Below are 16396 nucleotides of genomic sequence, written 5' to 3' on the forward strand. Positions count from 1 at the left end.
ATATTGTTTCCTTTTGATCCGGGAAAGAAGGGGGTATTGCCTCCTTAAAAAAAAACGAAGCGGGGGTTTGTCCTCCTTTTAAAAAAGAAAAGGGGGTTTTGCCCCCCCTTTGAAAAATTACAAGGGTTCTGCTAAACCCCGGGGTGGGGCGTGAACGGTAGCATCATTTCCCTCCCGCCCAGAACAGCCAATAAAACCCACCTGCAGCTTTTTTCGTTTTGTTTGTTGACGCCCTGTGAATTTCCATTTTTCTCTTTTTTGCCCCTTCGGGAAAAAACACATGAAGGGGGTTTTTTCCCCCTATCAAAAATGACCCGAAGGGGGTTTTGTCCGCGGGGGATTTTGCCCGGTTTCCCCTTAAAAAAAATTATAGAATACCCATAAATATATAAAAGAAAATGTAAAAACTTTGTTAAACAAAAACGGGGTTTGATGCAAACTATATAAATACTAACATCTTTTAAAAGAAATACAAAATGATTAGCAAAATCACATGGAAATAACTCACAATATTTTAAAAGTTAATAAAAAAATACTCCGTCTCAAAAATAGTTTAAAAATCCGTAGCAATAAAGGACCCTAGAGTTTACTAATAAATACTCAAAGCAGATTTTTAAAAAGGTGTACGCCCCAAACAGAGGGTTTCCTAACACTTGAAATATTAGCGTTTTGTGGACCGTAGTTTTCTTTTTTCCGTTTCCGACTTCGGTCAGCCCCCATGATTAATCCGTTACAATTTCGGGGGACCACAGTTTTGATCCTTACAATTTTTGGGGCAGCCCAGGGCCCTTTCCCTTACTGACTTCCGGCCCCGCAACGTGGCCTATCCTTCAGATTTTTGGACACCCAGTGGGCTGATCCGCTACAGATTTTGGGGGACCCCGTGGGCCCGATCGTTACTGACTTTTGCACCACATGGCCCCGATCCCTACAGATTTTGGGGCAGCCACAGTGGCTGACCCTACAATTTTGGGCAGCCTCAGGGCCTGATCCTTACTGCTTTGGTGCACCACAGTCCGATCTGTTACAGATTTTGGGGCATCACAGTGGGCCCACCGTTACTGATTCGGTCAGCCACTGGCCTATCCCTTACGAAAAACGGTGCACCACATTCTATCCACAGACCTCGGGGAGCCATTTGGGTTATCGTTACAGATTTCGGGGGACCACAGTCCTAACCGTTTTTCGTTTCGGGGCACCCCATGGCCGATCCTTCAGATTTGGGGCACCAAAGTGGCCTGATTCGTTTTCAGACCCGGGGCACCACAGTGGTTGAACCCTTACAAAACCTCGGTCGCCACAGTGGCCTTATCCGTTACAGTTTCGGGGGCACCACGGTTGGGCCCGATCCCCTTACCCCCTCGTCACCACGGGGCCTATCCTTACAAAACCTCTGCACCCTTGGCCGACCTTAAGACCCCGGTTTAACCACTTGGGGCCCATCCGTTTTCCGACCCGGGCAGCCACGGGCCGATCCGTTTCAGACTCGGTGCAGACACAGTGGGCCCATCCGTTACAGATCTCGGTCGCCACATGGGCTGATCCGTTTAAAATCCGGTGCGCCCAGTGGCCTGATCCTTACAGACCTCGGTGCAGCACATGGCCGATCCGTTACAGACTTCGGGGCACCACTTTGGGCCGGGTCCGTGACAAAATTAGCCCGGTCGCCGAGGTTGCCCCAAAACCTGACAGACTTGGGGCCGGTGCCGCAGTGGCCTACCCGTACGTCTTAGGTTGTGCAGTCGCTTTTCCTGATCAGTGACAGACTTGCGACTTGTGCAGACGGAGTTGTCTATCCTGGTTGACTTAGCGACTTGTCAACGGAGTTTTTCTGATCCCCTGGAACTTAGCGACTTGTGCGATGGGTTTTTCTTCAGGGTAACTTAGCGACTTGTGCGAGGGGTTGTCTGATCCGTGGGGAGACTTTGCGACTTTTGCATACGAATTGTCTGATCCGGGTTTTAAATTGCGACTTGTGCAGACGAGTTGTTTTTCCGGTAACTTAGGATTTTGCAGACGGGGTTGTCTGATCCGTGATGGGTTTGTTTTCGTAACGGACAATCGCCGATTTATGGCAGTTAAAGTCATTGGGCAGTGACCGAAAATTTAGCTGGAAACAACCGGAATATAACTCCTTTTTTATCGGGCTGGCAGTATGATTTTTTCCTTTTCCCTTAATTTTTTGTCAATCCCTTTTTCACATATGACGCAACCTGCACCGGCATATGCTTGTTTTTCCCAAAAGCTTTTCCTTTGCAAAATTTAAATTGCCGCATTCTGTAAAAAAAAAAAAAAAAAAAAAAAAAAAAAAAAAAAAAAAAATTTCTTGCTTAAAACCCTTTTTAATTTAACAAAAAAGTTTTCATCAAAATTTTGTCGTGCAGTGTATTTACACTGCCTGTAGCTTTGGTATAAGTGGGGACCCCAAAATTGAGTTGAAGCACTGGGTTCTTTTTTTGGCGGTATTCCTTGGTTCTAATTGTTTGTATTGACATTTCCACCCTTCCTTTTTCTTTCTCCTTGTATTTCTATGTGTATATGTCTAGTGTTATTCTTTTCTACTGAAAAGCTAAAGATAACTTACACGTTTTTTTTTTCGCTTTAGAAAAACCCCGCCATTTTGGAAAACCCCCTAAACTAGATTTTAAAAATTTGGTTTTTTCTTTTGTCCACTATAGTATTTTAGGAAAATAAATTTTACCTCATATATCCATAAAATACATCCGCCGAAAAAAAAACAATTAAAAACCCAATTTTATTTTTAATTTTTTATTCAAAATAAAAATTTAAAAATTTACATAAGATGTTTAAAATCTTTATTTTGAAAAACAGCATACTTTGGCGGGACACGAAAAGTGTGCGTTTGGAAAAGGGTTTAATGTACAACCTGGTTTTTTTTTTTTTTTGAAAGGCCGCGGAAAACGTGGGTTCTTGTCCCCCCTTTATTTTCCAAATAAAGTAAAAGCTTTGAGTGTTTTAAAAGAAACAATTTAAGGTTGCAATAGCCGGCCGCCCGGGTGAAGGGGTCGAACCCCCAGAAGCACCAGCCTCTAAAAAAAGGGTTATTATTTTTCAAAATAAACGTGAATTTTTCCGTCTAAAACGAATTAGATTGATTAACACAAATAAAGTCTAAACCGCTGTTTTATTTTGCTTTTATCATTTTATTCACCCTCACTATTTCAGGTCATTAGTAAATTTTGCCTTAAGGTGGAGTAAACCCCCAAAAGGGCCCCCAAAAAAATTAGAACACCGACGGATCCTAAAAAACACCGACCTTCCGCACGGGCTCCGGATGGATAAAACTACTGACGGGCTCCTGGGTAGAACTACCCACCTTCCGCACGGGCTCCTGTGTAGAACTACCGACCTTCCCACAGGGTCCGGGGAGAACTACCGACCTTTCCCCCGGGCTCCCGGAAAAAATACCGAGGTTCCTTTTTAGAACTACGACCTTCCGACGGGCTCCTGGGTAAACTACCCCCTTCCCCGGGCTCCCCGGGAAAACCCGACGGGCTCTGGGGGAAACTACCAACCTTCCGCACGGGCTCCTGTGTAAACTACCGACCTTCGCACGAGCTCCTCGGAAAAATCGAGGGTTCCTGGAAACTACCCACGGGGCCCGAGTAAACTACCGATAGGCTCCTGGTAAAACACCGACCTTCCCCCTTGCTCCCGGAGAAATACCGACCTCCGCACGGGCTCCTCGGGAGAACTACCCCAGGTTTTTGGGTAGAATACCCACAGGGTTTCCCGGGTAAAACCGACGGGCTCCTGTTAGAACACCGACAGGGTTCCGGTAAACACCGACGGGCCCTATGTAAACTACCGACGGTTTCCCGGATAAAACTACCGGGCCCTTTCCCCACGGGCTCCTCTTTTTAATACCGACCTTCCCCACCTCTTGGGTAAACTACCGACCTTCCACGGGTCCCCGGGTAGAATACGACCTTTTTCACGGGGGTCCTTAAATACCGACCTTTCCCCACGGGGGTCCTGGTAAACTACCGACCTTTCGCACGGGCTCCCATAGAACACCGACCTTTCCCCACGGGCCCCCAGGGAAACTATCACCTTCCCCGGGCCCTAGATAGAACTAAACCCACCCCCCCCACGGGCCCTGGGGAAAACCGACTTTCGCAGGGCTCCGGGGGGAAAAATACCGACCTTCCGCACGGCCTTTGGGTTTAAATACCGTTTTTACACGGGCTCCTGGGAACACCGCCTTCCCACGGGCTCCGGTAAACTCCGACCTTTCGCACGGGCTCCTCGGTAAAACCCGACCTTCCGCCGGATTCCCGGGTAGAACTACCCACAGGCTCCTAGTTGAAATACCGAAATTTCCCCAAGCCAATAGCTCTCATCACACGAAAGAAATGACAACAAAGGGATTTCGCCGAACTCACCTAAGGGGAAAATACTAACCAGCAATTAACCCTTGGGAATTAAGGAGTGAGGGGCGCCTTGTTTTAAAAATTTTTTTTTTTTTCCCATTTCTATAGGGAAAAAAGCATGCTATGTCCAAACCGTTCGGGGAAAAAAATTTTTAAAGCAAATTTGCTTCCGCAATCTCCCCTCGTCAAAAATTTTTATCATCTGTTCTGAACTTATTACTTGAAGTTATTGGAGAAAAATTTTTTAAACTAAAAGAAGGAAAAGATTTAAACTTCCCTTTACTTTTAAAAATTTTTTTGCACAAGACTTTTTTGAGATAAAAAAAGGTAACCTAAAGTACATTACATTACATCAATGTAAATTTAAAAAAAACCTTTTTTACATTTCCTTAACAATCACAAAAAACCTTCTCGCAATGCTTTCACGTTACCTAAAAGTTTAAAAGAAACAATTTAATAAAAATGATTCCCTTTGATATTAGAAACAAAATTTTCTTGGGAACCAGAAAATTTTCGAATTTCCCTTTGTGTGGAAAAAAAAATTAACCCTTTTTAAAGCACTTTTTTTTTTATATTTTGAAAAATAGAAAGGTATGTCGTAAAAAAAACCCATAATGGCTATTTTTCTAACTAAAAACTATATTTGCTTTTCGTTCTAAATTAAACCCAAAATCTTGAAAAAACATATTTTCAGCCGTGTGTGTTTCTAACTAATTTTTACATTGATTAACATCTTTTAACACTTTTTCTTTTTTAATTAAATGCAAGATCCCCCGCCGGCACTGCCTTTTAGGCTTAATCCCTATGTTACCCGCCAAAATTTTGGCCCGGGCGGTACCAATAGATTTACACACGTTCGTCTTGTACATTCATCTAAACCATGTGAAGGAAACGTCCACTTTTATTATAAAATTACGAGACGTCTTGACGCTTTGGGGCCATTCGTAAAATTTTTTTTTCAAAGCGTAGTACCCCTCCACACACCTATAAGCGTAAACCAAAATAATCCCTTTTCCATTTTACGAATAATCAAATGTTTAAAAATTAAAACAAAAAGACTTTATAAACTTTCAAGAAAACCTTTTTTCCCGTTTTTTACCCAAAAAGAAAACTCAAATTTAAAAACTGTAATTTTGTTAGAAACAACAATGAATATTTAATTTTATCAAACTGAAATGAGTATTGCGAGGTTTATTCAACATTAAAGCAAACAGCTTTTTAACAAAAAAAATCATTTAAATTTTTAAATATTCTACCAATTTAAAACTTTTTGCAAAGGAAAAAAATAAAATCTATCAAGGCTAGAAAAAATACCCTTACAAAGCCCCCAAAACATAAGGAAACTTTGAATCTAGAAAAAAAAATCAGTTTGCGTTGGATTACGAAATTGGCTTTTTCAAATCTAATAATATGTACAAAACATATGATTTTATATAAAAAAAAGAACTTCCTTTAAAAAGGGCTCTACACAGAAAAAAAGAACTTGAAAAAAAAGTATCATGGCCGATAATTTTCGGTTGTCGAAAAATTTTATGATGGGTCCTCGCAAATGAACTACAAAAAACCTTTAAGCACCTGTATACACGGGTAGTACCCAAACCAAACGGGCTTGGGTTCTTTTTTCCATTTCACATTTATTTTATATGTAACATTGTGTGTCTTATTCAGATTTCGTTTCTGTAGTGAATAACAACAGTTATATTTTCTTTCATTTCATTCAGCCAAAAAATTTAAAATTTTTAAATTTTCTAAACTTTTTTTCCATTTATAGTAAACGGAAATTACATAAAACAAACGACTGAATAGGAAATGGGGAAAAGCATAGTTTTTTTTCATTTTTCATCATACCGACCCCGGGGTTTCCCAAAAAAAAAAAGAAAAAAAAGATTGCATTTTTTAAAAAATGCTTATTAAGTGTCTAAAAACCTATAAAAACGAAAAAATTGAAAACAATGATTGCAACTAAAACAATGGCATATTTTTAACTGTCTTTGGAACCAAAGCTCACATCCACAAAAACAGAACACTTTCTGAATTTTTAACTGTCAATCGGCGGAACGACCGAAAAACGTTTTCACGAAAAATAAACAAAGTTTTTAAAACTGGGGAAAATAACACAAAGGAAAACTGTTTTGTCGGGGTTCCGTTTGGGGCCAACGCATTTGGTTTTCGTCCCTAAGGGGGAAATCGCGAAAAAAAACATTTTTGACGCAAAACGCGATACTTTGACCGAAAACACGAGCTACAACGCAAAAAAACGAAACAGAAATATCGGTTTTGCCTGTTTAAACGTGTTTTTCCGTTTTTTCCCCTGAATTTCCATCGCTTTTCGTGTTTTCCCTTCGTGGTAGTGGGGCCCCAAAACCGAAAACACATATTGGGGAGCGCAAAACGCATATTTTTTGCATCGTGTTTTTTGCGACTTTTTGTGTTTCGCGTTTTTGCCCTCTCAATTAAAGGCGAAAAACCCGAAAACACATTTTTTAAACGAAATTTTGCCTTCCGGTTGGGCTTTCGCAAAAGTTTCAAAACTTTTTGAGAGGACTGAAATTTTACCCCATACATTTTAACCCCCCAAATTACAGTTCCTTGGGGCATTTCACCCCCCTTTGGAAAACCCCCCAAACTTGCAAAAAATGGGAGGGGAAAATAGTCATTTTTTTAAAGCGGTTTTTCCATTCATCCCTTTTTCGACAGCATTTTTTGATATTCAGGAAGCTAAAAAAGTGCAGTGATTTATCAACCTTTTTTAGTTAATAGTAAAGATGATAACATGAATAAAAATAAATCGGGATTGAGTTGATATTTTCTTTTTTAAGGGGATTAGTTTTGGGTTTTTTTAAATAAAGATAACTGTTATTCATTTTTTATCCCTGTAATCCGCTTCCCTTCCCACCTTTCACATCAGATAAATTTAAAATTGCTATACTTTATAATGTTTTTACTTGAAATTGTTTTATAATTAGAAGGCGCCAAATATACTTTCGACCTTTTACAAGTTTTATTTTAAAACAGGGAAATGTCCTTAATTATTCCCTTTTTTGTTAGAAACATATAAAATACATGTGAAACCAGGCGATCTTAAAGTTCAAAAACACCACAATTTAAAACGGGGGAAAAATTTAGCCCCATTGCCCTTAAAAATAACAACAACTTTAGAAAAACAAAATTTTCAAATTTAATGTCATCGTCAAATCTAATAACCCGAAAAAAAAAACAACAAAAAAGAACATTTGGATTTGCGAGAAACACAATGACACTATTACAGTGTGTAATTTTAAGTCATACCGCTTTTCAAAATAGCACAGGTCATAAAAGAAGAAATGGGAAAGTTCTCTGCCGGGATCAGAAAAAGTCCCATTTGGCGCTATATATACAGCAAAAGTTGCTTCAATTTAGAACAACATAAAATATTGAAATTTTGCTAGAGGCTAATGCGAAAAAAAACAAATTTTTTTTTTTCTTTTACATTTTCAACCCAACCGGGAAAATAGAAAACCACCCAAACGCACCAAAACTTTTTTGCAAAAAAAAAAAAAATGTCGTGCTTTTTCGCGAGTTTCTATCGTTCAGTTGAAAAACCCTTTTTCTAAAAGCTCTCTTTTTACTTATACATTATTTTGTGTCGTTTTTTTCTGCTTTTGTCGTCGTCTTCTGTCAAAAAATGTATTTTGTATTCCATTTTCTACAGATGGAACTGCCATAGTTTTTCCTTTTAAATGAAAAACAAACCTGTCAACTTGCGGGGGGCAAAAAAAGCAATTTCAATTGCAGTGTTGTTTAAAATGACTAAACCCTAAAAATTTTTAAACTAATAAAATTATGCGGCTTTTAAAAGGGTTTTGGGCAAAAAAAAAGTTCCATAAAGGAAAAGATAAATTTTCATAAAATCTCAATATAGAAAAATTTTATTTTGCAAAAAAATTTTCTTTTTCACCTACAAGTATTATTGAATATCTTGTTTTTTTATAAGGACGCGATAATTTTTTTTAACGGGACTTGGTAAATCCCAAAAAAAGTAAAGCATTTTTATCCATAGTTGTGGTGAACGGGTCTATTCACTATTCTAACACAAAAAACAAAACGTTCATAAATAATACTATTTAATATTGTACTAATTCAAAAAAATAAAAAATCAACTTTCCATAATTTCCCAACATTTTTCACTACATTTCCTCATTTTTAACAGAACCCATTTTTCGGCAAATCTCACTTAATTTCCCTCGGCTTTTTCTAACTAATCTTTTCTAGTTTCGAACAAGCACTAACCTAAAAATGATTCCAGCATAAACTGAAGTTTTTTTCTCAAAAACCCGCTTATGAAAGAAAAGATTCTGACTTGATCATCGGCGTGATCAAAAAACCGGGGTTTTATAAATTTCCCGTCATTTTATCCAGTTAGTCATTTTCAAAACAATTAGTAATTTTAAACTGCATTTCTGCAAAGCATTAACTGGGGTTTTAATGTAACCCCGAAATTTTAAAGCCATACTAATTTTTTAGACCGTAAAGCTAAGTGTGAAAAGGAATCGAAAAAATTTTTAAGTATTGACTTATTATTTACGAAAAGCTACGAAAGACTTAGATTTGGGACAAGGATTCTTTAAACCATTATATCACAAAATGGTTTTCATTTTTTATATTTAGTATTTTTAAAATCTAAAAAACGAGAGTTAAAACCATAACGATTTGTGTCAAGTGGAAAGTGGGGTTGACCTTACTATTTTTAAATTTGAGGTTAGGTTCGAGCCCTTTTTTTAAAAAAAATTTTAATTCTATTTTTATAGGTCTTTTTTTATCGTCTTTTATTTATTTTCTTCTTTTTGCAAGAGTTTTTTCTACATGTTAAAAGATTTAATGATTTTCTAATATGAATCCTAAAAAAAAATAAATTTCCATATAAATGCACGAGAAAATATATCCCAAAATTTAAAAACCCGTATTCTTCTCCATTTTAAAAAAATTTAGAAAATTAAAAAAGGAGCCGTCCTGTTTCGAAGCACACCGTAAACACAAAACCCTACTGTTAAAAACCAGCCAGCCCCTATTTAAACGGTTTTTGCGATATAAAGATATTTGTCAGTAATGTTTCCACCTATTCCCCCATTCTTGTTTTGGTTTTATCCGGTTTAGTAAAAAAGGCCACATTATCGCGTTTTGTTAATACTTTGCTACAACTAATAAACTTTGTAAGGGCAGTGATCCAGTAAATCCAGGGGTTTCAAAAAAATCCGTCACAGATCTATTGGAAAACATTATTGGGTTTACCCGTATTGGAAAATAAACAGGTCATATTGATTGAGGGCAACTGCCCCTTAACAAAGTTATTTACTTTTTTACATTTTCTATGAAAAGGCAAATGTCCTACTGAACAAACTCTTTTAAAACTTCATCATGTTAAATAATTGGCTATAAAAGAAAATTTCGAGTTTAATACCAAAAAAAAGAACGTTAGTTTCATTTTTTGGGCTGGAAAAGTGGATCATTGCCGATACGAAAAAAAAAACCCCAAAAATTTTCCCAAGATCGTGTCATTTTGTTTGACGGCCTAAAAGAACGACTTTTATGTCCAAATTAAAAATTTTTAAATGACCACACATTTTTCAGACTCATTTTATTTAAGAAAAAAGTTTGGCAAAAGAGTGTTTTTCACACCATTTATGCACAGGGGGGTTATAATCGGGGCAAAAAATTTTACGAGTATTTCCATTAGTGAAAAAGGTTAAAAACGGTTTTGGCATAAAAACATTTCGATTCTAATTCCTTTTAACCCTCACGTTATCTGGGGTCACTCTAGCGTAGGAGTGTTTTAATTAACAGAGAAAAACCTATTAGAATTCCAGTTAAACGAAGATGGAAATTAAGCTCGGTATTTTTAATAAGGCATTCGAGTGGTCTATCGTCTAATTTAGAGTAAAAAAATACGTAGGAACTGAACCACGAGTGCTTTAGCACGAGTGGCTAAATACTGAAGCATCTGAACGATGAACCGTGGTAAGTTAGACTATACATCACAAGAAGGCAACTTATTTTGGATAATACATCATATACATACAGTGCATATGCAATCTTGTGTGCGTGTAATATCCTTTACCCATGCACACAATTTAATGAACTTAACACAAGTGATTAGTAGTAAACCTAGTTGTGCTTGGAGCATGTAAGTTTTTATCAGAAATAAAAACTGCACAGTTACATGACTTTGTTTATAGCTCCACTATTCGGAGAATATGGGTGCGTTTTAGCTCCACCATTTAGAGAACAAGAGTGCTATTCTACTCGCCTTGGCGTCGGCGTGAGCTTTTTTGGATAAAGGTTTTCAGCAACCTTTGTTTTTAGCTCGACTTCGAAGAATAGTCTAGCTATTCTACTCACCGCTGGCGTCGGCGTCACACCTTGGTTAAAGTTTTGCATGCAAGTACATATGGCTCAGTCAAAGGCATATAGCTTTGAAACTTATTTTCTTTTTTTTTGTAGGTCAATTACCAACCTCATAGGGTTTTCTGTATAAATAAGTTCAATATCAATACAGTCCACATAATATTTGTGCAATCTTGTGTGCATTAAATTGCAACGTACTGTGTCATTTACACTATTTAATATAACAGGCCCGTAACCTATAGGAAGATATAATGTTCATACATGTACTCCGACTACTCGCTTACTTTTTGCAAAAGTCATGCGAAAGTCTTTCTACGAAATTATTGTTTTCGAGCGGAATGTCCAAGTAGTGTGTAAAAACTGTCCCATATTTTTTTTTTTTTTTTTTAAAACTAAAATTATTATATAGATTTATTTTACTGTAAAATGAGCGAAAAAAATACGGGAGTCACCGACTTCGTTTTCGCTGTATTGTCTTTGATTTCCCCTACCCCCATTTTTACGCGCAGATTTTGTGCATCAAAATTTCAGAAGGAACTGTTTGCATTTTAGGGGACAATAAGTTAATTCTCCAAAAAAGTTTACAGCAACACAAATTTCATTTTAAGCGTATTCTTATTTTATAAGCCATTTTCCGATTTCTTTCTGATTTTTATCGTCATACGTGTATACATGAATGCATGTTTCACACAAAAAAGCGTAATGAAAAAATGATACTTCTTAATCAAACATTTTATTGCTCGTTCTCCATGGCCTCCATAGAATTTTTGTTAATTTTCTGAAAATGTTCCTGAAATGTTTATGAATAAAATAAGATCATAAAACTTCTTCACTAACGAATTCATTTTCAAGCTACGATGCAAATTGGAAAGTTCAAGCACAGTTAGAACGCTACGTCTTTTTCCCGAGTTTTTCAACCAAGTTCACATTATCTGTTTGTAGTATTTATTTGCAGCCTTTATTGAACGGTTTGTTGCATTATTTATTGGTTTCAATCTGTTTCAACTGTTTCATAAATAGTAGAATACAATTTCCCCCCGAATCCGGAGATGTTACTTCGAGCCAGACTTGCTACAGCGTTCCATGAAGTGGAAAGTTGTCATTTTTTTTACAGAGAGTGCTAACTGGTTAGAAACTATAAAGAAAGGTTGGTTAAGCAGACCGACGTGACATAATTGAAGGTTGTTGAGACACTGCATAACACAATTAATGGTTATCAAACGCATAAGTGTAATAACTTATTTATTTCATGTACATACACTTTTAATGTATGACGTTAACTTCATGTCGTTCTGACTGTGCATACTTTGGTTAACTTAAAATTGTGTTTGGGTTGTACGCCAATTTTCGCCAACATTTTATTCTTTTACGAGCACTAAACTCTTTTCCCACAATAACTTACAACTGTCTCGTTTAAAAATATTAGTCACGGATAAAGTGACTGTACTGGACACCAAACCTAAGACCGTTCGGTTGAAGGGCGAACGGTCCAACCATTGTGTCCTTCGGTGCGACATGAAGGATGTTGGTTATTTTTGACTGGATGAATTAGACAAGAAACTTTTTTCTAAGGGTCAGTTGTATATGAAGTTTTCAAAACGAGAATTATTCTAAAATCACATATTTGTTAAGCATGGTTTAAAATGTTCATTTTGAGAAGATGAAAGTTAACATCCAGCTATAATAATCACGTTATTCAAATTTGAAAAAAAAAAAAGCAAAAAACAAACAAAAATTTATAAAAATGGTGGAAGTTTTTATCTGAGTGTTAGATATGAATACGGTCAAATGCGGACAAAATCTTAACAATACGTATTTTTACTCTAACATTAATGAATAAATATATTTTTTTTTACTTCAATGCGTTCATTCTAGCTTTAATGGAAAAATATATCAGAAAATATATTTAAAGTAGAGAGTAGTTATATCCACTCCTTTTCTGAACTACAAGTAGATATTTTATTGTTTAAATATGACGAAAAGTTGGACGCGAAATGAAATCTTCAGCATACATGCTGTTTACCGTCAACGTTTAGAACGTAAAGACGTGGCATCGTCAAGCATAATATAATGTTTGACGTTGCGCTAGATGGTGCTGAATTACGCCTTCTTGACCTTAAAGTAAATCCTGTTCTTTCATGTTCACTGCAGTTCTCTTAAAGTATGTCTAAAAACCATGATTCAAATTTTCTGAAATAGAATGTTTTGAGACTTTTCTTGAAGATTATTTATAGAGTCTGATTTTTTTACATGTAATGGAAGGTAAATTCTGTACATGTAATGGAAGGATGTTTAAGTTTCAATACAATGTTTAGTTTATTTTAAACTTATTTTAGATAGATTTCATCTGTCAGTTACAGAACTGTTCTTTAGTTTGGTTTAAACTTATTCTAGATAGATTTCTTCTGTCAGTTACAGAACTGTTATTTGGTTGTTTTGAAGTGAAAACAGATCTATGATACACAAAGTGTTGCTTTTTTTTATAGTCTTGCCTTGTAGGCGCCGACGTAGCACCAAAACGTCACTTTAGATTTGGGCCTATTACGCCGTTATTGCTTTAAAGCAGCAGTTAGCCAAAGATTCGAACAACAGAGGTGTTGCTCAGAATACTTGTATCGTTTGCTGTGCAATTTTTCTCCCTTTTCGCTTTTTACTTTTTCCAACAAAAGGTCGCCATAACCTTCACCTTTGACCTAGTAACACCAAAATCAATATAGGTCATCTGCTATTCATTGCCAACCTCTACCAGATAATGGAAATTTGGGCTCTAAGGATTGTTCAGTTATTGAGTGGAAAGCATTTTCAAACAAAAGTCGCTGTGACCTTGACCTTTGGCCTTCTGACCCCAAAATCAATATAGTTCTATCCATGACCAGTCATCCTAATTGTACTATTTATGCACGATGGGCAGTTATACGTCGGGCGTAATAATTTCACGGGGGCGCAACCCGAGTGAAATTATTTGTAAGATGTATTACCAACCGAGTGTATAAATAGTGTTGGGTATGACCCACCTAATGGTGAATATTTTATATGTTCAGAACAATGTTACAGCAATATAATGTATCCAGTGAGAGACTCACAAGTATGCAAAATTTAAACAACTTTTACCGTGGGTAATTCATGATACTTCCTCAAGCTTAAGTAGAGACAATTTCAAAGTGATGGCGAGTGTCAAAAACGTTTGCAGAGGAGTATTATACGATCTATTTTGATAAAAGAAACTTCAAACTATTGGTAAACTAAAATTGGTTCACAAAATAAAACTGTGAATATCATTTTTGCTGGGTGCCTCAAGTAAAAGGATTTAATGAGACAGAATTCTAACTCCAACATTGAAAAATTGAGGTCGAGTCCTGTGTGACTGTTTTAAATTTTGCTCACTAATTCAAAAAGAAGCCTTGGGAAAAAATGTAAAAACTTAACAGAATCTAGGAAAACAGAATCTAGGAAAATAAGGGGGAAGAAATGGTCCCAACTGGGCTTGAACCTATGCCGCCTCAAAAATTTAAGTTGTAGGAATTGAATACTCTTCAAAAGGAGGTACACTATTACAAGGGCTATACCTTAAAATACGGTTTTGCTATTCTAATATGCCGTTATTCTAAAACTAGATAAATTGAAGAAACGCTTTTTCTTGGTCGTAACTAAAACTTTGACGTCACCGCACGTTAACGTGACGTCATTCTAGCGTAATAGTGTTTTAACAGAGACAAGCATAGCCTATTAGAATGAATGCTTGAGTATGATAATCGTAATCACGTATTGTCGGACCTTAACATACCGTCTTTTGATACATATCAATTTGGCACATTGTACCACTCAACCTTTGATATGCGAATAATTCAGGGTATGGAATCACGTGTAGGCCCTAATAATAGAAACGGATACAGGTGTCCTGATACCGAAATACACTAAGCGAAAAGCACGTATTTTTTAGGTCACCAAAGTGCGTGCATCATTGTCTACTAGACAATTTCGAACGATATTCAAATCATGGTCTCAGCGTCAAATTGGCCCCATCCCAGGAGTCATATAGTGCTACACAGGCTTTTATATATTACAAAAACTTGTCTTCTTACTATTTAAATGCAGTAAGCTGCATTTACTCAGGTGAGCGCAGGACCAGTTGGTCGATCCTCTTGTTTATTTACTGTTTGTAGTTTGTTCTTTCAGATAAACCGAAGTCTTTTAAGCTTAATATGCTGTTTCTTTTGGTATACCGCTGTTTAGCTGAACATCCTACTCATTACAAACACCGGCGATGACTAAAAATTTTCTTTTTCAATTATTTGAACGAAGTACCCAAAAGAGATATATGGTCAGAAACAATATAAAAACAACTGAAGACTGAGACATATCTGAAAAAATATAAAGAAAACGGCAAGCAACAAAAATATGACTTTTGTCTTTGTATTTTCGGTATCTGTATCTGTGCATTTTAATCACATGATCACATATCCTGGAATTATGTTCAGTCAAATACAGATAAATATCTGATGTTTGACCTTAATCAGGTGATATTCCTAGACAGAAGACAAACAGGATCCGGTTGCAGATGAGATGAAATGAAATTTCCTGATTAAAATTAATCATTGCTCTTCATACATGTGTGTCAGTGTTTTAATGACATATGCATATATACGTAGAGCTACTACTGTTTTAACACTTGATATAAACCGTTAAGCAAAATATCTTAAGATCTTCTCTTGGAGAAAACACGTCAATTGTCGTATAAAAAACAACAACAAAAGAAAAAAACTAAGAACATGGAAGTCAAGACTTTATACTTCATGAATCACGGTCTCGAAATGTCTTGCAAGTCTTACCGGAAGACGAAATTATAATATTGAAACATCGTGTTTTCGCGGTTTCGCCTTTGAAGTTGAGAGGGCGAAAACGCGAAAACACGATACAAGGTCGCGAAAACACGATGCAAAAAATATCGCGTTTTCGCGCTATCAGTATCGTGTTTTCGCGTTTTCGTCCTACTTACCACGAAGGCGAAAACACGAAAAGACGATGTCAGATCGAGGGCGAAAACGCGAAAACACGATATTAACAGCGCGAAGACGCGATATTTTCTGTTTCGTGTTTTCGCGTCAAAGTGTCGCGTTTTCGCGTCAAAATATCGTGTTTTCGCGATTTCGCCCTTAGAACGACAACGCGAAACTGCGATGGCCCCAACGGAACACCGTAGTTTTGTTATAACATACGTTAGAAAATTGGGTGGGAGGGAGGGTAATTTTGTTGTCACTATGCCCGTTAGAACTCGAATAGCGTAAATCCCGTGCGGAGCGGCTTTTATATCAAGCCGCAGTCAATCGAGCCGTAAAATTTCTATATTTAGGAACGTTTCCTTATAAGGAAACTAGATAAAAAAAGTAACATGTAACTGAAACGAAAATAAATAAATTTAATATTTCGGCTCTCAAGAGTAACCGTTATACCAATATTAGATTATGGTCTGATTCAAAAAATCGCTTTAACCCTTACCATGCTGAACACGATCGATTTTGCCTTTGCGACCAGTGTAGATCATGATCAGCCTGCACATCCGTGCAATCTGATCATGATCTGCACTGTTCGCCATTCAGTCAGTATGTTTTTGGTAAACACCC

Source organism: Mercenaria mercenaria, chromosome 1 (genome assembly GCF_021730395.1).
Source record: "Mercenaria mercenaria strain notata chromosome 1, MADL_Memer_1, whole genome shotgun sequence".
Taxonomy (NCBI): domain Eukaryota; kingdom Metazoa; phylum Mollusca; class Bivalvia; order Venerida; family Veneridae; genus Mercenaria; species Mercenaria mercenaria.